This window comes from Eublepharis macularius, chromosome 11 (assembly GCF_028583425.1).
Source record: "Eublepharis macularius isolate TG4126 chromosome 11, MPM_Emac_v1.0, whole genome shotgun sequence".
Classification (NCBI taxonomy): domain Eukaryota; kingdom Metazoa; phylum Chordata; class Lepidosauria; order Squamata; family Eublepharidae; genus Eublepharis; species Eublepharis macularius.
In genome coordinates, this window is record NC_072800.1 from 24,623,348 (window position 1) to 24,646,209 (window position 22,862).

Below are 22,862 nucleotides of genomic sequence, written 5' to 3' on the forward strand. Positions count from 1 at the left end.
GGCGTGCTCCTGGGCAGCGTGGGTCACTCCTGGGTGGTACTGCACACTCTCACAGGCTGAAACAGGCCTGAAACAGCCAGGATTGGGCCCAAATCAGCCTGGAATGGGCCACTGCAAGGGAGTGTTCCCCCGTGCAGTGGCGGTGGCCTGTTCCAGGATGATTCAGGCCCAATCGTGGCCATTTTGGCCCATTTTGGGCCTGAAACGGCCAGGATCGAGCCACTGCCAGGTGAAGGAGTGCTCTTTCACATGGCAGCAGTCCATTCCAGGCCAATTCGGGCCCGATCCTGGCTGATTCGGGCCCAATCCTGGCTGTTTTGTGCTCGTTTGGGGCCCAATTTGGGCCCAAAACAGCCAGGATCGGGGCCCCCGTGAAGCACGGGAGCACTCCCAGTGGCAGCCATGGCCTGCATGATGATGTCACTTCCCAGAAGTGACATCATTGCACAGACCTGAGGTGTGCACACACTTGTGTGCACATGCGCAGTGAACCCACCAAGAAGGTAGGTGCCGGGGGCCCCACCTCCCTCCGGGAGTACAGGGGGACCTGGCAAACCTAGGCTGTGGCCGAGTGCTAGAGTGTCTGATTCTTGTGCAAAAGGTTACAGGTTCAATTGGGAGGATGAGCCATGTGCCTCCTGGTGGTTACTTGGAAGAACAAACTGGGTTGTTGTCAGGGCTTTTTTTCTTGGAAAAGAGGTGGTGGAACTCAGTGGGTTGCCCTCAGAGAAAATGGTCACATGGCTGGTGACCCCGCCCCCTGATCTCCAGACAGAGGGGAGTTTAGATTGCCCTCTGCGCCACTTCAGCGGCGCGGAGGTCAATCTCAACTCCCCTCTGCCTGGAGATCAGGGGGTGGGGCCACCAGCCATGTGACCATTTTCAAGAGGTTCCAGAACTCCGTTCCCCTGCATTCCCCCTGAAAAAAATGCCCTGGTTGTTGTAAATAAGACATTTGCCATAGTTGTTGCAGTTAGAGTCTCTAGGCTTAAGTTGTTTTATAGTGGTATGCACTCAAAAAATTTCCATTTCAGTTCCATTATCGTTTTTTTCCGGGTGGGCCGGTCTTGGCTTGGATCTAATCTGTGGGTTTCCTCTCCTTTTCACAAGCCCCCCCCCTTTTCATGAGTTTCTTCTTGTTTTCATGAGTTTCGGCCATTGCTGAAAGACAACACAAGGTGGCCATTGGATGCGCACACACGCACGCTGTTCTTTTCAAGGGGATTGGTGAAACAAGGCTCTGGGGCCTTTGTACTCAAAGGCACCAAAAATCGCACAACACAGTCCTCCCTCAAAACCATCAACCCACTCTCTTTCTTCTAGTACATTCTACACACACATCTGAAAGGGGATGGGGGAGACAGAGCAGGGCCATGGTGCTGCTGGAGTGGTGCAGCTGCATTTCTCTGGCCCAGTCTTTCCCTTCCAGGATACTATTCCACCTTAATTTGCATAACTGAATGATCCTTTGCAGGATTTCCCACTTCCCGTTTCACTTCTTAAGTTAAGCTGTGAGTGGAAGAAGGAGAAGGAGCCTGTGGGATCAGACTCTGTCCTCCCTGCTCTAATCTTTGATCCTACCTTGAACCCTTGAACCAAAAAGCCCAGAAAGAAAGGAGAACTAATATGATGTCGGGCAAACCTGCAGAAGGAAGTGACTGCCAGCCTGCCCCCGCCCCCAAAAGCACCTCCCTCCCTCCCCTCCAACAGGATTTGAGTCCAGCGGCATCTTAGAGACCAACAAGATTTTCAGTGTGTAAGCTTTTGAGAGTCAGAGCTCCCTTCTTCAGAGACAAGTAGGAATGGAGATCCCTGAGCCTTTATATCTCAGCCAAAGGTGGGTGGGGTGTTACAAGGGAGGGCATCAGGATGTGTATGTATAATGCAGCTTGATTATAGGGGAGAGGCGTAGAAGAGGAAGATGTCAGGATGTAAAGGTACAATGTGACTTGATTAGAGCAGAAATTAGCATCTGTAGTGAGGTGCGAATCCTAATTCTTCTGTTCAGCCCCGGGTGTGTGTGTGTCCATGTTCTGAATTTGTGAATAAACTCCATTTCAGCAATCTCATATTGTAATCTCCCCTTGAAGTTTCTCTGTTTGAGGACAGCCACTTTTAGATCAGCTATGGAATGTCCTGGAAGATGAAAATGTTCTCCCACTATTTTTTGAATTGTGTGATTTCTAATGTCACGTAGGTTAGTGTCCATTTATCCTTTTGCATAGGGATTGAACTGTTTGTCTAATGCAGAGAGTAGAGGGGCATTGCTGACACTTAATAGCAGGGCTCATTTTGAGGGGGAACACATCGGAACGCCATTCCAGCAGTTCCCCCCACAGTCAGGTGGCCCTACCCACCAGACTTTGGAACACTTTGGGACACTTAGGCCTCAATTGGGGCTGAAACGGCCCAGATCTGGTTGGTGCCAGGTGGGAGAAACCTCCCCTGCCTGGCACAGATCCCGATCCTGGCCATTTCGGCCCCTGATCTAGGCCGAAACGGACCCAAAATGGCCATTTGGGGCCCATTACCGCTGGGATTGGGCCCAAAATGGCTGGGATTGGGTCAGTGCAAGGCAGGTACCGACCCGGTCTCAGCTGTATCAGCCCCAATCCAGGCCCAAACGGGGCCAAAATGGGGCCAAAATAGCCGAGATTGGGTCGCTGCCAAAACAGCTCGGATCAGTCGAGCCCAAACAGGACCAAAACATCCCGGAACCCTCCCCCATCTGGCAGCAGTCGAATCCTGGCCATTTTGGCCCAACCAAAGGGTGTGGCATATGCTAATGATTTATGCTAAAGAGTTCCTGCAGCTCTTTTTCTACGAAATGAGCCCTGCTTAATAGCATATATAAAATTGGAAATTGAACAAGTGAATTAACCTAAGAAGGTATAACTGGTGTTGCTAGGTTAAGTGACCATGCTGTTGGAGTAAATATGGGGACAGAATTGGCATCTTGGTTTATTGCAGACTCTGGTCCCCGAGTCCATGTTGGGAAGTACATTATTATGAGTGAGAATTTGTTTACGGTTAGGGGGCTGTCTGTGGGCAAGAAAAGATTTGCCTCCCAATGCTTATGAGAGAAGAGTATCATTGTCCAGCATAGGCTACAAGTCACTGGTGATGTGTTGAATGGGTTTGAGCTGAGTGTTACGTAACCACCAGTGATGTTATGTTGTTTCGAGCTTTGTAGCAGGTTAATGCTAAGGGCAGCTCAGTCTCCCCCCTTGGGATCTGATTGGTTCCATGCAGACTTGTAGGTAAGGAAAACAAGATGCTGTGTCCCACACTGCCTGGCTGGTCTGCCTGCGCTGCTGCTATGTGAGTATGAACCAAAACAAAACACATTAACTTTTTGGTGTGGTGTGGGGGTTCTTGTTACAGCTTCAATTCCTGATTTTGTTCTGCCATTCCAGAAGCTACTTTAATGAACCGAACCAGAGATTTTCTGTCTGTTCTGTTTTGCACGACCCTATAATAAACCAGTTGAGTTCCTTCAGAAGTGGCTTGGATCAGTTCTTTGGAGAACCTGGAGGATCAGCTGTGTTCCAGTTATAAAAAACATCTCCCAATCAAAGGATTAGGTAATAGGTGATGTGAAACACTCTCTGTCCTGAGACCTTGCTGCCTGCCAGAGTAGACAACACTGACCTTGATGGACCAATGGTCTAACATAGTACAAGGCAGCTTCATGTATTCACATGTAGAAGGAAGTTGGGAAGACATGAAGCTGCCTTATACTATGTTAGACCATTGGTCCATCAAGGATCCTTCTGTATTCCAAAATGTGCTATAGGATTTTAGAATTTCAAACATTCTTTGTTGAGGCTGTGGTAAGAGCTAGGAATGTGAAACTCCTTGAAGATACTGACAAAATTGCTCCTTCTCAGCCACTCCTATCTTTAAAGTGAAAGCCAGCTCCATGGTTTACAATGGAACTGTGTAACTTAAAGAAGGCTGAAAGATGTCTAGAAAGATGCTAGTGGAAATCTTGCACTGAATATGAGAAAGTGTGTTGTAGATCCCATTGGAAAACCTATGAAGCAGAGGTAATAGTGGCAAAGAAGTGTTATTTATCTGCAACTCTTGCACCAGCTGGTTCACGACCATCCCAATTGTTTGAGGTATTTTGACATCTTCTGACTCCTCAATCTGAATCTTCCGTCTCAAGAACAGAAAATTAGCTGTGACAATTTTGCAAAGATTTTTTTTGCTGATAAAATAACATGAATATGCTCTGATCTGGAGGCCAGCTGTAATATAGGTGAGATGAAATAAAACCTTAATACACTGCCTGGTCTGCTTATGGACCACTTTGACCTAGTTACATTGAGGGATATTGACAGGATCCTGCCCACAAAAGAATCCCTAGACAAAAATGATGTGGCCTATTATTGCCTAGTCTCTAATTTGCCCTTTCTAGGCAAATTGATTGAGAGAACAGCAGCAAACCAGGTCTTCTTGTACTCTGGACCCTTTTCAGTCTGGTTTCAGGCCAGGCTGTGGGATGGAGAAGGCTCTGGTGGTTTCAGTGGTTGATCTCCACCTGAATGTTGACAAAGGCCATGCAACTTTGTAGCTCCCTTTAGATCTATCATTGTGCTAAGCAGGGCTTTTTTCTGGGAAAAGAGGTGGTGGAACTCAGTGGGTTGCCCTCGGAGAAAATAGTCACATGGCTGGTGGCCCCGCCCCCTGATCTCCAGATAGAGGGGAGTTTAGATTGCCCTCCGCCCCGCTGAGTGGCGCGGAGGGCAATCTAAACTCCCCTCTGTCTGGAGATGAGGGGGCGGGACCACCAGCCATGTGACCATTTTCAAGAGGTTTCTGAACTCCGTTCCCCCACGTTCCCCCTGAAAAAAAAACCTGGTGCCAAGACTAAAATCCAAATATTTTTAGTAAACTCTACCGTACACTTGTATTTAGAATTACATTCTTACAAGCATACAGAATTCCTTAAGAGGATAGTACATAATTCCAAAGATACAAATAATTATCCAAAATTCCAAAGGTAAATATGTAAATAACCAAAGTCTCTTAATGTTTTATCTTTTTTTCCCTTCCAAATTCTTGAAGAGAACTTCCAGCTTTCCAGCAGCCAAACGTGCTACCGGTGTGGTCGTGTTTTTGTGAATTTCCTCAAAGTCACTTAACATACACCAATGGTTATTTTCACCTTTGGAATTTCAGATAATTATTTGTATCTTTGGAATTGTGTACTATCCCTTTAAGGAATTGTGTATCCTTGTTAGAATATAATTAAAAATACAGGTGTATGGTACAGTTTACTAAAAATATTTGGATTTTAGTCTTAGCATAGTGGTAATTGTGTTTATACTAGCTTCAGAACACCGTGGCCCTCCTGTTTTGGCCCCCCTAGATCTATCTGCAGCCTTTGATTCAGTTGATCATGATATCCTGTTGAGGCATTTGGACGCAGAAGTAAGTTTACCTTGGACTGGTTTAAATTGTTCTTCAAGGATCACATTCAAAGGGTCGCTATTCGAGACCAGCTATCTTCAGTGTGAGAATTACCTTGCAGGGTTCCACAGGGTGCAATCGTACACCCCATTTTATTTAAACTCTATGTAAAACCTTGATAATCTTGAAGGACATGCTGCTCTCCACTTCAGATGGTATTAAATTGACACTCACAGACTTCATTAGGAGTCTAGAGGTTATACTGGATCCAGCATTGCTGCTAGAGAAGCAAGTCAATGCAGTTGCAAATAATGCCTTCTACAAACTCAATCTAGCCTGGAAGATGGCCACTGTGACATGGCTGACCTGGCCACCTGGATCCACAGTACGGTAACTCAAGACTTGACTACTACATTACACTCTCCATAGGTCTCCTCAACTTGGAGACTCCTGTTGTTGCAGAACACGGCAGCTCAGTTATTATTAGGAGCTAGGTGGAGCATGGGAGGGAAGACAGCATGGTATAGCCCGATCTTGTCAGATCGTGGAAGCTAAGCAGAGTCAGTACTTGGTTGGGTGACACAAAGGAAGACTCTGCAGAGGAAAGCACTTGCAAACCACCTCTGCTTCTCAGTTGCCTTGACCATTCCTTGCTGAGGTCACTATAAGTAGATTGTGACTTGATGACACATACACACAGACACACAGGAGTGAAGCATGAATATTACTCTCATTCTGCAGTCCCTCCATTGGCTACCCATCAGTTACCAGGCTCAATTCAAGGTTTTGGCTATGACATACGAAGGCCTTCATGGCCTTGGTCTCTCATAGCTACTGGATCGCCTCTCTCCCTATGATCCACCAGGGCAGCTTCACTCATCTGAACAGACCTTCTGCAGGTACCACTCTGCCAATGGACAGAATCAACCATTGCCCATACATGTGCATTCTCTGTGGTGGCCCCCACCTTATGGAATGGCCTGCCTCAAGAGACCAGGAAAGCTCACACTTCCCTGGCTTTCTGCAAACTCTGCCAAATGAATTGTTCGGAAGGGCTTTTTACACAGGTAAGAGGGCTGCGCTGTAAGGAAATGGTTCAGAGAGATGCTTTGGTAAAAGGGATAGGGACTGTAGACTATACTACTGTGCACTGTCTGTTGCTGCTAGTATGGTCCTGCTTGGTAGTTTCTGCATTTTTAATATTATATTGCTTATGTTTTGTTTCAGCATTGTTTCAGCTCTGTATCAGGTTTCTGCTTGTTTCCAAATTTCTGCGTTTGTATACCCTATTGCATTGCTTATTGAACATCCCAGCGTTTGATCATATTGACTTACTCTATTTAATTCACCTTGAGTCTCAGTAAGGACAGCAGGTAATAATTAAATAATTAAAACAAAAATACTTTGAGATTAAATATCTTTTAGTGCAATGATGTGTTCTTTACGAATACAACCTTCTAGATAATTCACAGAATAGATAAAAAACAAGAAAGGACAGAGCAAAGAGTCTATTCCAGTGTGATATTGTTCTCTGCTAGGGTTATTTATGTCTTTATGTTAAGGTTGACCTTTGAAAGAACAACAAAATGGTCAAACTTACTGGTCAAATATGACTGTATAACAGTCAAGAATGTAATTCATTAATTTATTAGGTGGTACCAAAGACAAAAAAATGAAAATTATAAAAACAGAGGTCAGCTCGGAGACTTCACAATCCAGTCCCAATCAGAAAACATGCACCTTGATTTAGGTGCAGAAATAAATGGGCAAGCATTAGAATTGTTTGCCCACAAGCTAAATGTGTGTGTATTTTCTCTAGGAGTTATCAGTCAGCAACCTGGATGCCACATTTTGCCCCAATGGCAGTTTCCAAGTCATTTTAAGGATAAGTTTGGCCCCATGCAGTAGACAATTGGTTCTTAAACTTTACTTGGCTACTACCTATCAAGGACACAACATTATCACTAAAAGCAACCGCCGGCACATTAGACTTTCTGGGTGATTTCTGCAGCATGAATATGTCACATATGGGTTATATTGTAACGAATAACGTTCTCATATCATGTAGAGCTTGCTTATGTGGTATCGTAAGATGCTGATCCATGATTGCATCTTCCCAGGATCTTACCATAGTGCCAATGAAAACACGAATTGCTATAACGTGCTATCATTAAAAACGGCAGGTAGGATCTAAAGCTTCAACTCGACACATATGCGTTATAATCCCATTTATACTCTGCCTTTCCTTTCTCCAATGCGGTGTATCTGCCTAGTCCCTTTCTTTAAATGTGGGCTATTTTTACCGGACAGTACCGTATTTGCTTTCCCCCGTCTCCTCCTCCTGTGCCTGCAGGATTGCCTCTGCATCTGCAACGTTCATTTCTCTGTTGTGCCTCACCAATCTGTGTATGCTATTTATTAACAACAGAATTCAAACTGACCAGAACTCCATCAACTTCTTGAAATGCTCCGGAGTCGAAGTTCTTGCTTGGGGGTTGATGGAGAGAATGTCACTTTAAATAAGGCTGAATACTCATGACAATTGAAAGTACTTCTATGTTAAGTAGGGCCGTTTGCTGTAATGCAGTGTGTCAGCGCTGACCACTGAAATTGAATGAAGAGCATCCCAGGCGGCCTCGCTGGAAAGCATCCAGCTGATTGTAGGGCTGTTGGCCAATTCCTGAGGGTTTCCTTGAGGCGAGCCCTAAAGCAAAGGCTCATGGAGTGTTTTTCTGTAGGAAATACCATTTTGAAATTTGTTTTCCTAGGATATATCCCTTCTTGGGCTTAGACTTCCATCTTGAGTGCAAATGGGCCAGTTGGCTTCTCTAGAGCCAAAAACGAGCCATGTGTACTTGACTGTGAATCACAAGCAAGCAAATAGCCCATTCCACCTTAGGGTTCACGAGAGGTTACTGTCGGGGGAGATCCCTGGGCCCAACTGGGAGGCACCCTCGGGCTAAGGAAATGACGCCATCCACTGCATAGCTGATGGACAGCATCTCTGGACAGAGTCTAGAAAGGATGGGCCCAGATGCACCAACAGGCAGAACAGCTCCCTACTTGTTGTGAGGCTACTAACCTTTTAAGATATTTGATTATTGGCAGACTATCTTTAAATCTCTACTGATTTATAGATAAGGATAGTGATTAAGAGTGGCAGGACTCTAATATGGAGAATCGGGTTTGATTTCCTACTCTATAGCTGGGTGACCTTGAGTTCTCTCAGCCCCAACTACCCCACAGGGTTATTATACTGGAGATAATAACATACTTTGTAAACTGCTCTGAGTGGGTGTTAAGTTGTCCTGAAGGGTGGTATAACAACAATAACAACATTCAATGTATGTACCACCCTTCAGGACAACTTAATGCCCACTCAGAGCGGTTTACAAAGTATGTTATTATTATCCCTACAACAAACACCCTGTGAGGTGGGTGGAGCTGAGAGAGCTCCAGAGAGCCGTGACTAGCCCAAGGTCACCCAGCTGGCTTCAAGCGGAGGAGCGGGGAATCAAACCCAGCTCTCCAGATTGGAGTCCCACGCTCCTAACCACTACATCAAACTGGCTCTGGCATATAAATCGAATGTTGTTGTTGTTGTTGTTATTATTATTATTTACTAAACAACATGCTAACACAATCAGAAAAAGATGTGTGCATACTTATTTATTTATTTACATCATTTATACCCCGCCTTTCTCCCACATGGGGCCCCAAAGCAGCTCGCAGCATCCTCCTCTTCGTTTTATCCTCACAACAATTGTGAGAGGTTAACTTAGCCTGAGAGTGTGTGATTGGCCCAAAGTCATCCAGCAAGCTTCCATGGCAGAGTTAAGATTCAAAGCTGAGTCCCCGAGATCCTAGCCTGACACTCTAACCACTACATCACACTGTCTGTCTGTGCTGGCACTCTTACCAACTTCTATAGGTTTTATGTCACAGTTTACAGTCTTCAGTGTTTTATTAGTAGCCCCATCTGATAAAATCATGACACATTCTGCTTCCACTTATTAAAAAGTATATTTTTAGCCTTTGTGGTGTCAGAGAAAAGATTTACAGCATGACTGCACTGCACCCTAAAGGCTTGGAATCAGAAGGTACATAACAACAAGCCCTTGTTATTTTTAAGCCTGTCATTGGGTGGGGAAGGCTGACTGATGATGTTGAACACTTGTGGTTGGCAATCCTGCGCCCTCCAGTTCCTGATTCGGAACCCAAGGCAGGCAAAGAGAAATGTCAACCAGCCAAAAGACTAAGGTGCTCACCAGAATCATCATAAAATACTGGATGAAAAAGAAACGCCCAGAAGTTCTTTGACATGGCTTTACTGGGCTGTTTGGCAGCCAACTTTCAAGATGTGGGCAAAGGATTCTTAACCCTTCCTCCTCCTCAGTGTGATTAGGAAAAAGATTTGGCAGGGCCCTCTATTTATTGAACATCTCCTGCTCTACAATACATTGTGACTCCTCCTTAATACTTTTCTAGACACTGGCTTGGTTCCAACATAACTCAAAGCTGTCGTTGATTTTAACTATGGCTAGCTTGTCATCCAGCTAATAGACAATCAATCAGATCCTGGTTTGTCTCAAACAATAATGGTTAATTCCCTGTTCTCTATAGCCTCCAGAGAACAAACTAGGATTATACCAGGAATGAGCCAAGATGGCTGCATTCAGACATCGCGTGAAACCATCGTTTCATGTTTAGTTGTGGTTAAAAAAACAACTTCAGATCCTGGCTTCAGATCCTGGTTTTGATGAATGCTACTAACCATCAGCATTCAGACATTCATATTAACTTTATATAGTTTGTTCCATTAATCCATGGTTACACGCAATGGCTCAGATCCAGAAATGTACAAACAGAAACTTAGCTTCATTCCACTTCTTTGGGATCTTATGAAATACCTAGCACTTTCCTCCCTATATATTACAGTGCCCAGCAATCCTGTGCAAAAAAAACAACAACCCATGGAGTAGTAAAATGTATTGCATGTGGCCAAAAGCTGTTAACATCATAAGTTAAATTTTAAAAATACATAAACTAATGAGAGAATCGCAATAAAAGCAGATCAGATGAAGATCGTGGCCTCAAAACATAAATCAGAATGCAAAAAATTAGGACCCAAGCATGTATTTAGCTTAAATTTTCATAGCGCCCAACGCAAACAATGAAGCCGTATGGGTCACATGCAGATCTGCACCAGCTAGAAGAAAAAGAATTTTCTCTGCTGCTGGACCTGGGTCATGGCTGGCTGGGATTGCGGCAAGAAACTTAGACTGTGGCTGTCTCTAGAGAGAGCAGAAGAAAACCTAGTGAAGAAGGCTTTCCACTTTTGGTTATTCACAGGGATATCGGTGCTAGACAACAGGTTTTCAGGTGTGTAAGTGAGGTCAGTGCAAGTGATTATCATGGTCTTTTTTTGTCTGGGTGCATTGGATTGACCCCAATGTCTGAACAGAGTTGAAGAATTAAACACAAACATGCCAAAGCAGGTCTGAGCTAACCACTGCTTTGAAATGACAACACACGGTTGAGTATTCCCATCCTTCTGAATGCTGCAGTTTTGGGATATATTTCATTCAAGTTACCCTTCCCTGAACCGCTTGACCACTTCCATGCCTCCAACCTACAGCCCTCTGAGGTTAAAAGATATCCTCCAGTTTTCCATCACCTCTGGTTGTTCAATGGGATACAGATCATTGTGGCTAACCATATCGCAAGCCAGATGGCAGGGCTGGAAAGAGGTGAACTTGAAACGAGCTTAACTGCTAGGGTAATAGCACTGCTGTTTTTGCAGCAAACCCCTGCTAAGCAAGCCACAAAATGACACTGACGGTTGTTCCAGAGGGAGTCACTTACCCTCCAAGCTAGATGTAAGAGGCCAGATAAGCAGTAGCCTGTAAAAAGGGATTTTGAAGAAGAAGGAGAAGAAGACAATGATAACAACAACAATAACAACAACGACCAGGGGGAAAGATTAAGATCATTTCATTTTGACATTACACCCGTCACATACCCCAATGTCAGTATCAATACCATTGTTCCAGCGCCTGACACAAAGTTTGACTTCTGTTCTCTCCGCGCAAGTGCCTCCTTCATTTGGAAACATGCCTACCTTTCCTGGCTTTCAGAATAAACTGGAAGTGAGTAACAGTATGATATCAAAGAAAATAAAACTCCAGCTGCAGTTGCTGCCGGGGTTGCCTTCTGAATGTGGCTTCTACAATATTTCATCTGTGCTGACACCTTTCACTCTCAATTATTTGGCTGCTGTCAAAGCAAATCAATCAAATTACAGTGCAGTGTGTCTTCATGTTACCATCCTATTGTACACTGGCTGCATTAGCTTTGAAATATATGGAAGTATAAATTTTTATCTCTATTATTTATTTAATGCAACTTTTCCCTTGTGAGATGGCTCACAAACACAAATGTGGCTCACAAAACTCAAATGAGTTAATATTGTATGTTCAATACATGCTCATACTCTATATGTATGCATGAATTTGAATGAGAGACTTTAGAGGTTTTAAAACAGGAACACATATGAGAACACTATTGCACAAAAATGCACATGATAACTTGCTGACTCTAAACTATCTTCCCTTGAATGATTCAGTTTTTAAAATAAGGAAAGCACATTGCATTTATTTCAAAATGTCTGAAAACCATCAGATTTCAAGAAAATGATCTCAGATGAACAAATTGAAACAGAAACTTTGTTAGTGACAAATTTGTGAGCAGCAACATTGAAAATTGAAAGCTCACACCCTGGAAATCTAGTTAGTCTCAGGTCATACTGGACCCAAATCTTGCTCTTCTACTACAGACTAGAGATGAGCACAAACTGGAAAAAACTCAAACCATGTGGTTTGTGGTTCATCAAATTTCACGAACCACGAACTTTCACGAACCTGCCCCAGTTCGCAAACTGGTTCATTTGGTTCGTGAAAACGTCACATCCAGGTCATAAAATCATCACTTTCAGGCCAGCAGAAGGTCACTTCTGGGTCAGCAAAAGGTCTGCAGAAAGTCCATCCCCTATTGCCTAGGAAACTGATTGATTGGCACCAGGCTGTCTGCAGTCACGAACCAAAAAACGAACCAAACAAACCAGCCTAAAGTTCGTGGCGGTTCATCAGAAATGGGATCTGATGAACCGCAGTTTGCAAACCACGACTGGCCTGGTTCGTGCTTAATTTTGTTTCATATTTCAGTTTGTGCCCATCTCTACTACAGACCAACCTGAAAGTGAAAACTATAGGACAGCATTGTGTAGCATGCTGCTATCTTTAATGGTAATAGACAATTAGAGTAAAAAGAAGAATTAAAAGTTGGGCTTTCACTGAGCTAAATATTCTGATGACCTGTAGCCACTGAGGTAAATATAATTTACAGAGCAATACTATGCATATTTAAAAACTAGAATTGTAGTTTGGTGAAAGTGCAGAGAATGGTCTGTTAGATTTTCCTTGTCTCTGTTCAGATAACTAGAATCCCCAAGTTTTGCTGGGGAGAAGCAAATGATTTTAGAAGTATTTTAAAACTGCAGTCTAGCACACATGGGAACAGCTTGGGTTACAGGTGTGTGGCATGCTTTAAAAAAACAAAATCCAAAATCTTGCCATTCAACTGTTATTTAGGGAGAAAGGAAAGAGATGAACTGAATCCAGACTTCTACAGACTTCCCTTTTAAAATAGCTGGACAGGAAGATTCCAGCCTTTAGGTGCTGGATTTAGGGGAGAATAGTAAGTTAAAAGACTTTTGAGGGATCTTGATTATAAGAGCATGTTGGTTATAGCTCACAAAGTATGTTCTTCCACTTCAGTTGGTATGCCTCCTCTGATAAAATGCCCAACTATTGGTTTGAGTTAACTCTCCCAAAGTACAGAAGGGTATTTATACTTTGGTTGTTGTGGGTTTTCTGGGCTGTATTGCCGTGGTCTTGGCATTGTAGTTCCTGACGTTTCGCCAGCAGCTGTGGCTGGCATCTTCAGAGGTGTACCTCTGAAGATGCCAGCCACAGCTGCTGGCGAAACGTCAGGAACTACAAAGCCAAGACCACGGCAATACAGCCTGGAAAACCCACAACAACCATCGTTCTCCGGCCCTGAAAGCCTTCGACAATACATCGGTATTTATACTTGCGCGTTTGAATGCCTTGCCATCAGTGGTGTTGTTCGGAATGGTGTAATGCAAAAAGAGAAATATGTATGTGTGCATGCGCAAGTGTGTGTGTATGTGTGGGGGGGGGATTATATAATCAAGTAATAATTTCACTTCCCAGGCTAGAGTCCTCCTAAGTATGCCACGCAGGCTCACTCCTGTGATCCACAACACCATTGGAATATCTCAATGAAAAATCCACTATTTCTTCTGCACGTTTTTCTCCCAATGTATTACTCAGCTTTGATGTTACAGAAATAAAAGGAAGTCTCTGTATATGTATGTGCAGGGCTAGGGGGAGGGAGTGGGTGAAGGGAAGAACAGTTGAGTTGTAGTGGAGGAAAAGACAAGAATAACTTGCACGCAGAGCCGGAGAGCACACAAGCCTTTACATGTCATTGTCTCCTCCTTTGAAAACGACTCTACAAATATCTCAGCTCCGCTTTGGTGTTCATGCGGCTGCTGGAAATTATTATCCTGTGACAACACTTTCTTCTGGTGCTACACAATTCACAATTCATGCACGGTGTTCAGCACTCTCCAGTTCAATTAATGCACCACTGCTTTGAAGCAATGCTGATATGCATAGAGGCAGATGCTCAGAGACCCTTTGTGGCATTTCAAAGCACGTGAAATACAGTTTTTTTTAATGTCTCTAAAAATTCCATTGTGAACTTTGTCACCCTTCTCCCCCTCCCCCTCTATTCTATTGATCTGATGGTAACAAATGTGTGGAGGAATTACTGAATATTAATTTGCCTGCTGGGAACTCCTTTCTAAAGAGGTATAAGCACTGGAGAGGAAAAATAAACCCTCCCAGATTTTTGTGTGGTAAGTTTCTTGGTTAGGCCTAGTAACAATGTCAGCCAGCTCTTATTTCCTAAGAGGAATGTGGTTCTGGTTCACACATGAATATATGTCGATATATATGGAATGGGCTCCCTGAAGAGGCGAGGGGAGCTCTCACCGTAGAGATCTTCAGGAGGCGCCGCAAGGCTTATTTGTTTCCCTGGGCTTTTGAGGGAGTTTGAATGGCAGGCATCTTTTATGCTGGTACACCATTCTGGCGCATATTGGGTCAAAAAAGCCCTCCATGCACTTAAGCCTATTGATTCCAGTAAGTCTGAAAGAGTCTTAGCCCTATATTAGTTTGTAGCCATTGGCTCAAATCCCATGGATAATCTCTGCTGATGGGATTTCTGTCAATGGGCAGGATTTCATTGCTTCCCTCCTCTAGCTGAAGCCCAAAGTGCCCCTCAAATGCTACTCCTCGGGGACAGGGAACCCCCAGGCATGGCATGAGGGGGGAGAGATGAAGAATGCAGCAGGAAGGAATAATTAGCAGGAATACTCCCAACCTTACATTAGCAGACTTTTTCACTGGATCCAACCCATTGACTTTTCTGCAACTTTACTCTACATGCCTTTCAATCATAGTTTTGAAAGACATAGACCAAAATAATGATTGCAGTATTGGCTCTTAAGATTTCACACTGAAATGATTACCGCGAGTAGGCGTCCTCCTCCTTCTCAGCCCTTGTCATTCTTGTTTTGGTTATGTTAGTATCATATAGAAGTACCTGGGAATAAACTATTCCTCTAAGTGAAACATCATTTTGATTATTACTGACATCGGTGCTCATTAAAATACATAAGTGAAACACTGTTTTTCTGTAGGCTCTGAAAGCTATTTCATGTCACCAGACGAGGAATACAAATGAATAGGGACTGCATCACTTTAGTTAAAAAGAGAAAATCTCCTTTTGTAAGGGGAAAAAAAGATAACTCCGGACATTAGAGCAGTAAGCAATTGAGGCCTGCATTCTGTCGACATTCTCTTATTTTTTTTACCTATCTTAAGCCCAGTGCTGATTGCACAGACAAAGAGAACAAAAGGGATTTGTGCAGCATTTTGGGGTATCTTCTTGCAATTAAGATGAAATGAGCTCGTGCATGAGGATGTGCTTTCTTTTCTGCTGTTTGTCTTAAAGAGACCAAATGGATCGCCAGCCAAATCAAGATGAAAGAACTTCTCTTTCTCTAGGATTAGAATATAGGAAGAACATATCCAGAGGATTCGAATGGTCAGCTTCCCACTCCCATTTCCTTAAGTATTTCGTGAACATTTATCCATCTAAATGATATTGTGAAATATAGGCCGTTTCCACATGGCCAAAGCCCCCAGAAGATCGAGCGAAACTCATGGAACGAAGCGTCTTCCTAGCATGATTTCCCAGCACGATCCTGTTTAATGGTGTGATTTCTGACGTCACTGTGCCATTAAAGGGGATCGTGCTGGGAAATCGCGCTAGGAAGATGCTTCATTCCATGAGTTTCGCGCAAACTTACAGGTGCATGTGAAAACGGCCTCTCCTTCCGTTTTCTTTCTTTTTTTAAAAGAGAAAATTTAAAAATGAACCTTTCCCCCCTCATGGAAAAGCAAGGCTTCATTTTGGCATACGAATCTTTCAGTAATGATGAGGGAAGAGAGTAGAGTTGTATTGGTTTCAGGACCCACAATTAGTAAATTATTGCTCTTCTCTTTAGAAACATTCCAAGTTTTGCAGTGGAAATAAAACACCCAAGATTTTATTTTTACAAGGCAAGGGTTCCCAACTCTTGACCCTGTTTGACTGTTGCTTCTGAAGTACAAGCATCACTCAAGATGTATATCATCATAAACAACCTCACAAGCTTTCCTGGCTGGAATAGGGCATTTTGTGGTTTAGATATTCATTTGGTACATGATGTTGTAATTTTATGGACAGTAGAGAGAGGAGAGACTAATATACACTGCTGTTATTACCCTTCCCTCAGGAAACCAGGAGCAGAGACATGCAGGGGGACCTATGACTGGCAAGTGAGTGTGGCATAGTGGTTAAAGTGTCACACCAAGAAGACTGAGAACCCTAAACATAAGAGTGTCAGGGTGCTAGCTAACTTACAAAAAACTCCTCCGTATGTCCTAATGAAGCCATTTTTGACACAGCAGCAGTAGAACCCCCTCCTTTGTTTTCTGTTAAAATCTGGCCTCAGGAAGTAGATCTCACAATTTGATGGGTACTCCAGCAGTACACAATCCAAACTTTGTTAGGCTTGCCATTTGCCCACTGGCAGTGGGCAATCCCCTGTCCTCAATAATTTGAGGAGCTGGAGAAACAAATGGCACCAATGGTGACACTCTAGGAATTGCCCCTAATCTCTGAGGTCTTTATCTTAGAGATTAGGAGAAATTCCTGGAGAGTCACCCAGAAAGGACGTCATAACCTCCTGAAATTCTAGCATCACCCAGAACCCCTCAATTCCCAGCATTTGCCAGTGCATGGCTGGGACTCCTAACCATTCTTGCCACAAATACTGTCTTGTAAGAACAAGACTACAATAGATTCTTCAGTGCTTAACTAGAAAATATTTATTACAAAGACAGACAGACAGACAGACAGACAGACAGACAGACAGACAGACAGACAGACAGACAGACAGACAGAAAGAAAGAAAGAAAGAAAGAAAGAAAGAAAGAAAGAAAGAAAGAAAGAAAGAAAGAAAGAAAGAAAGAAAGAAAGAAAGAAAGAAAAATTATCTACGAGTTCCAGACAAAAGTCAGAATGTATGAAGGATAAACAGGTCTTCATTTGGGGCTTGCTCCCTCCAGAGTTCCTTTGGTTCATTATAGAAAACTAGCAGAAACTGAAAGCACTCGGTCAGTGCAATCTTAAGAACACATTCCTGGGAGCAAGCCCCATTGAAAAGACCTGGGTAGGAGTCTGAGCAGACCAGTTTAGGGGTGTCCTTTGCATCTCTTAAGTCACAATGCTACAAAGTTAACGACAAATAACTGCTGGAACTGTAGTAAGACGCAAAAGATGGATTGCAGTCCTCATCATTTCTTTACCCAAAGGTGCCAAACGATTGATCTGGGCCAGTGTATTGTTTTCAAGTCTTTCAGACCTGCTATCCAGCTTAGCAAAGCAGAATGAAATCATGACACAACATGTGTATTGGCTTATGTTTATTTATAATACTATATCCACAGTAACCAGAAGCGAGAACACTCTGGACCTGAGGGATACACTTTTTTAATGCCCGTGTCTTCATTAAGATTTCATCATCCGCCCTGCACTAAAAAGCCTCTTCCTCCACTTTGTTATATCTGTCTTTGCCCAGACCCCGGTCCCACCATTATATTTTTAATCTCCTGTTCCCTACTTTACATGCACTCTCAAATTTTAAACAAGCAAAAATTTGTGCATTAGTGTGTCCTTTTCATCTATGATTTATGAACGACAGGTTCCTTGGTGCAGCTTAATGGTATGAGAGGGAGACATTATTTTAAACATTAAAGTGAAAACCATTTGCAACTATGATAAGAGAGGTTCTGTTGGCATTAAAGTTTAAAACCGGCGCAAGGTAAGAAGAAGCGCCGCCAAGCCAACAGGTGAGGGCACCACGTGTGCCGTTTGTAACAGGAGTTTGTTCAACACATTTAGCTCGCTCCCCTTCTCAGTGTTTCACAACCTGTAGTCTTTGGCATGTCAAACAATCCATCAAGCCATCAGCAGCAACTGGAGTTTAATCGCTTAAAAACAACTTAGAGTGCTGTACAAAGCATTCACTTAATCGAAGCCCCATTTTATCCGCGGGAAACTTTTCTCTGCATTTATGTCAGCAAAATATTTTTTTTTAATGGAAAAGTCTACAGTGGAATTTGTTCCTGTTACACTTTCTCCATCACTTCCCATTAAAGCTATCCTTCTAGATTGTATTTTGGATTTAAAAAAACCCCCACAAAATACTGATCGAGTGAACTGTATGGCCGTTTCCACACGTCCTAAAAATAGCGCCACACTCACTGAACACTGGTGGCTTTTTCGTGCAATTTCTGACATCCCTATTTCCAAAGTGGATGCAGGCAGTTTTTGTGGCGCCACAAAAATGGAACCAAAATTAACTGCATCTGCTTTGGAAATGGAGACGTCAGAAATCGCGCGAAAAAGCCTCCAACATTCAATGAGTGCGGCACTATTTTTAGGACATGTGGAAACGGCCTATGTTATGTGCTATACTCTTGTTCAGAAAAAATGTTAAAAAATCATGATAACCAAGGGTATTTCCAGACCCTTTATTTCTTACATGATATCCTACTTAAAGAGCTAGCACAGGCAATACAGCATCCCAGGACTGGTCACTGGTTAGCATTCTACTTGCTGTTTTCATTTTTTAATGTTACTTCATTTATATCCTGCCTTTCTCCCCTGCTCTCGTCCATTTTTTCCTCATAACAAACCCTGTGAGATAGGTTAGGCTGAGAGCGTGTGACTGGCTCATGGTTACCCAGCGAGCTTCAGGGACAGAACAGGGAATTGCGTCTGGGTTGCCCAGATCCTGGTTGGTCACTCTAGCCACAACACCATCATGTTCCTTCATAGAAAAGAAACAAATATGGCAGCTCAATTGCTATGGTTACCCCGACCCCCTAACTTGCACTGTTCTAGTCACTATGTCTCTCTCCTTCATCATGAGGAGCTTAGTTAATTTTTAATACAGTGTTCTCCATATTGCCCCTGTCCACTTCTGTACAGGATGCACAGGAGAAATTAGGCAAACTCAGTATTGTTCAAGAAACAGAAAATGGAAGCCAGGGGTGGACTGGGAGGTCAAGATGACTTTAGAAAGGGCCCCATCCCTCCCCTGACATGCCCCCCTGATGCAGTATATGACTAGCACAGGCTAGGCAGTGGCAGTATCTGCCCATGACTTCTCCAGAGAGTGGTCAATCTTTTGCCCAGGTCAGGTGGTGGCCAAGGCTGCCATATTGCCTTCCCACTCAGTCCAGTGGCAATGGTGGAGTCCAGCCAGGTGCTGCAAGCTCCACCTGGTGAAGCTTATGCTTTAAACACAAAATCTCCCTCTTACAAAAAATGCAATAATCTCCTATAAACAATTTTACTCAAAGTGAAATAAGTGCAAAAAGTGCTCAATAAATCTCATAAACATCAGTAATATCAAAATACAGTCAAGTGCAATATCAGTTCCTATAAACATCAATAATAAATAATCACTTCATAAGAACACAGTATAAATACAAAATACATCTTCAAGTGACAATAATTCAGTCCAAGAAGGTCCACAAGATTTCACAATGGTGGGTGTAGTCTCTACTTTTACTCGGGTCACAGTAACCCCCTAGATTTACACAGCTAGCCATCACACTCAGTCAGAGGAATACTTCTGTAATGGTGTCTCTACAAGTTTAAATAATGGCCCCTGAAGAAGCCTTTATTGTGAAACAAAGGGAGCTGGTGATTTGTTGGGCCAGAACCGGGCCAGCACCGGGAAAGCTTGGCTGTCCCCCCCCCCACCTCCGCAGATTGCAGTTGGAAATGGACGAAATATCTTATTGATGGTGTGAACTTCTTGGACTGAATTATTGTCGCTTGAAGATGTATTTTGTATTTATACTGTGTTCTTATGAAGTGATTATTTATTATTGATGTTTATAGGAATTGATATTGCACTTGACTGTATTTTGATATTACTGATGTTTATGAGATTTATTGAGCACTTTTGCACTTATTGCACTTTGAGTAAAATTGTTTATAGGAGATTATTGCACTTATTGCAAGAGGGAGATTTTGTGTTTGTAGTATTACTGGTTCCCCCTCTAGTGCCTCTTTTTGTTAGCGAAGCTTATGCTTTGCCAAGCTGGTCTCCTCATCCCCCTGGCCAGAGGGGCTCAGAAAAGGGGGCCTCCGTGGCCATCCACCTGCTGGCACCTTTCCTGATGGCCATAATGGCCAACTCGCCACTTAAGGAAGCCCAAAGTTTCATCAGGAAAATGAGGGTGCAACTTAGTAGATGGAGTTCCAGAGATTTCTAGCTGACTACTATACAAAGAGAATACTGGTGTAGAGAGATCAGCCAAGGCATGGTACAGAAGATCTCATGCCTAGGCATAATGTTAACTGTGCACAGCAGTGCTCTTGCGCTATCAAGTTTCCAGCAATCACTGCAAGCCAGACCTACCATACTGTGCCACTGTTTCTGGATGTTTGGAGCAGGGTCAGCCCCACCTGGTGGCAGATCAGGTAGAGACGTGGCATTCCCTGTTGTCCTGAGCATCTATTACTAGGCATCTCTTGCACTGCTACTGAATGTGGAGGAACCACTTAGCTGCCATGGCTAATCCTCTATGAATTTGTTTATTTTAAAAAAAATATTCATCTAGTTAGTGACCATCACTGTTTCTTATGGCAGGGAATCCCACAAATGAATTGCATGGACTTCCTTTTGTTGGCCTTGAATCAACAAAATCCTAAATTTCACTAGATGACTATCAATGAATGCTAAGCGGAGTTACTCCAGTCTAAGCCCATTGAAATCAATAGGCTTAGACTGGAGTAACTCTGCTTAAGATTTCACTGTATGTAGATGAACTTGAGCAGACTTGCTATATCACTTAGGAAAGCAGGGAACAGTAAACAATTGGGTCCCGTTTCCATTATTATTTGTTTTATCTGTCTCTTGTGTGCATGATACATCACAGTCTGTGTATATTTTATGTACAGGCATATGTACCATTCGGATGGTATACTCATTGCCTTATTCTTGCAACTAGCTATTTGCACAAGCAGTGTACTTAAATGACTAGTACAGTTTGGAGAGGGAATGCTCATGGAAGACACAGCATAAACTTGATCCCCAGTCACAGAAGTGGCAGTTGTGTCTCTTTCTATATCAAAGGGGTCTACTAAAATATCAGCACCTGAGGTTGGGGACAGGGAGTTAGCATCTTTTCTCTTTCCCATAACTGACAAAACCAGAATTTTTTTGGGAAAGTAGCACAAATTGCAGAATATATTATGCAATAAAATTGTGTACATTTCTCCAGTTTACTTAATTTATACCAGTCTTCAAATTCCATTTTTCTTGATGCAGAATTTAGACTTGGGACAAACAAAAACTAAGAGCAGAATACATAGAGTCTTGATTATATGACAGCTCTGAACAGCTTTAATGTGAGAGAAATCCAGTCCTAGTTGCATGTTAGATTGCAAACTCCTAGAAGCAGCAAAATAGATCACGATGACCCACTCCCACAACAGAGGAGCACAGTGTGGTACGAAAGAAGCAACTTTTTTGTCTTACCTAGACCTGTGTTGCTCCACTCTAGCTCTTTGATACCTTCTCAATACATATAAACCATGGCCTCCCAAATTCACTGCCATTTGATTTTGGCATCAATTCACCAGCAGGTATATCGTTCCTCACATCCAACCATAATGTTCTTTTTATTTACCCGGATGCAAATGCTCAAGCTAAATCCCAAATGAAAAGTACCAGCTAAGCTGTCATGCATGCTAGCTGGCAGCCAGCAGATCAGATCCAGATCCCATTATCTGACTTCTAGTAGTTTATCAAACTTTAATCATGTTGAAACTTGAAGTTTTGCAGTCTGTTGCTTTAAGGACAGAGTTTGAGAACACAGGTTAGACATCCCTACTCCAGAGGGTCCCAGAGCAGTTTGTTTTAACAATATTGAACACATCCAATAAACATTTGAGAATGGACCCTGATGATAAATTATGATGCACTGGCAGTGACTAATCTGAGCAGGAACAGACATGATTCCTGGCACTCGCTCAAACACGTGTAATTCATAATGTCTGTTTTGGCTCTGACTACTCCAATTTTGGATGATAAGGTGACCCTCTCAGCATCCCTTCCATTCACAAGAGTAGGGTATCAGCCCACTGAAGTCACTATGAGACAGAAAAGATGCTTCTATTTCCAGTAGCACAGGCACTGCACCAGGAGGCATAGAAAGAAATGCCCAACCTCAGACAGAATTGGAACACAGGTCTAGGGAGACAAAGAGGGCGGACTCAAAGTAACAGAGCAAGTGTTAATGTGGGTTGGTGGGACATCTGTGAAGATGTCTCTAGATGTTGAGCTATGTGATGGCAAGTAGGATACAGTCACCTTTGCCTTCTGTTGCAATGTGCCCTCCTGTCCTCTAGGGGTGCCATGCACAATAGAAAGGCCAGTGTGCAATTCATCTGAACAGCACGATAAATGAGCGACAGTCAGGACTGAGGCATATTTCCCCCACATTTATACATTTTCTCTATCAGCAAAGTAGGCAATGATAGATAAGTAGGGGGCGGAGTTTGTCCCCTGTGGGTCCCCTGATGTCATTAGGGGGTGAGGGGGGTGCCTGCTTCTCTATGCAGCCCAGCCTTTGTGATTCAACACAGAGGAACACTTCACTGGT

The 22,862-nt window shown here is 43.2% G+C and overlaps 1 protein-coding gene across 2 annotated transcripts in view; it reads right to left on the reverse strand.

The window, feature by feature from the left end:
* The window catches only part of POU6F2 (POU class 6 homeobox 2), a 485,869-nt gene that overhangs the window by 209,621 nt on the left and 253,386 nt on the right, over nt 1–22,862 (reverse strand). The window lies entirely within an intron of this gene.